Below are 1145 nucleotides of genomic sequence, written 5' to 3' on the forward strand. Positions count from 1 at the left end.
TGGTTGGAAGATTTGGCGATTGGAATTTGATGATTTCAATGTGATATTTGGATTCAATGAATTTTTCCGAGTCGGAAGACATAGTTTTCTGCGTAAAAGCGCGCAGTGGAATTTTGACCGGCGGTACCGGCTGAGACCTGTCTGGTACTGCAGCTGAGAAAATTGATTATGAGTAAATAAGATTAAGAAATGAGGAATTTTAATTAGGGGAGGTAGAAATATTTGAAGTGCGATTTAGAGTGCTAATCTTAAAGGTTTTGGTCCAAAATTGGGCCAACGGACCAAAATAAGTGAACCGGGCCTAAGTGGGCCCAAGACCCAACATATATAAACATTAGTTATGAGCATTTCAGCTCATTTTACCCTAAAAAGAAGGGTTGGGGCGCTGAATTAAGAAGAGAGAAGAGAAGAGAGAAAACCTAACTCTCTTTGATCTTCAAACCACCATAACTTGAGCTACGGAGCTCCGATTGACGAGCCGTTTGTGGCCACGCGTCGCTCTTTTCATCCTCTACATTTCTATCTAAGTTTTGTGGTGATTATTACATTCATCTCTGCCCAGTTTTCGAAATTCCCCACTGTTACACGTTTTTGGGAAGTTAGTGTTGAAATCTTGTGATTTTGGGTGTTTAGGGATACTCCAACATGGATTCTAAGTGGGTTCTATCCCTACTTCATATGGGCTGAGGTAAGAAGTGCTCAAACCCTTGTAATTTGTCATTTTTATGAGCCCTAGGTTGATGTATGTATGTAATATTGGTTATGTTAGTGCATTTGATGGTTTTGGTGCACAATTGGGAGATTGGTGTTGCTTGAGGAGCTTTGGTGAGGCTTAGGGCTAAGGTTGGTGGAGACTTCCAAAGAAGAGGCTCAATTGATTTGGCTACAAGAGGTACGGTTTAAGTTTCATTTAAGTACCGTGTGGTGTGATGAGAATTCCTAGGCTAGATGCCCCTAGGATTAAGTTTGGATTGTGTAAATGGTTGGTGCTAATATGCATAGTTGATATGTAATGTGAATTAATGATTGAGTTGAGGATTGTATGGCCTTGTATGTTTGGTGTGTTGAGAATTTGATAAATTGAATAATGAGTATTGATTTGTGAAATATGCATTTAAATTGTGAATTTAGAGGCCGTGAATTTT

General features: G+C 39.4%; 1 long non-coding RNA gene across 1 annotated transcript; it reads left to right on the forward strand.

The window, feature by feature from the left end:
- Positions 1-329: 329 nt before the first annotated feature.
- Positions 330-937, forward strand: LOC127743814 (uncharacterized). Its single transcript, XR_008005156.1, has 3 exons — positions 330-535; positions 634-688; positions 770-937. It is a non-coding gene; the product is annotated as an uncharacterized LOC127743814 (long non-coding RNA).
- Positions 938-1145: the final 208 nt, after the last annotated feature.

The sequence above is a fragment of the Arachis duranensis genome, unplaced genomic scaffold (genome assembly GCF_000817695.3).
Source record: "Arachis duranensis cultivar V14167 unplaced genomic scaffold, aradu.V14167.gnm2.J7QH unplaced_Scaffold_151173, whole genome shotgun sequence".
Lineage (NCBI taxonomy): Eukaryota > Viridiplantae > Streptophyta > Magnoliopsida > Fabales > Fabaceae > Arachis > Arachis duranensis.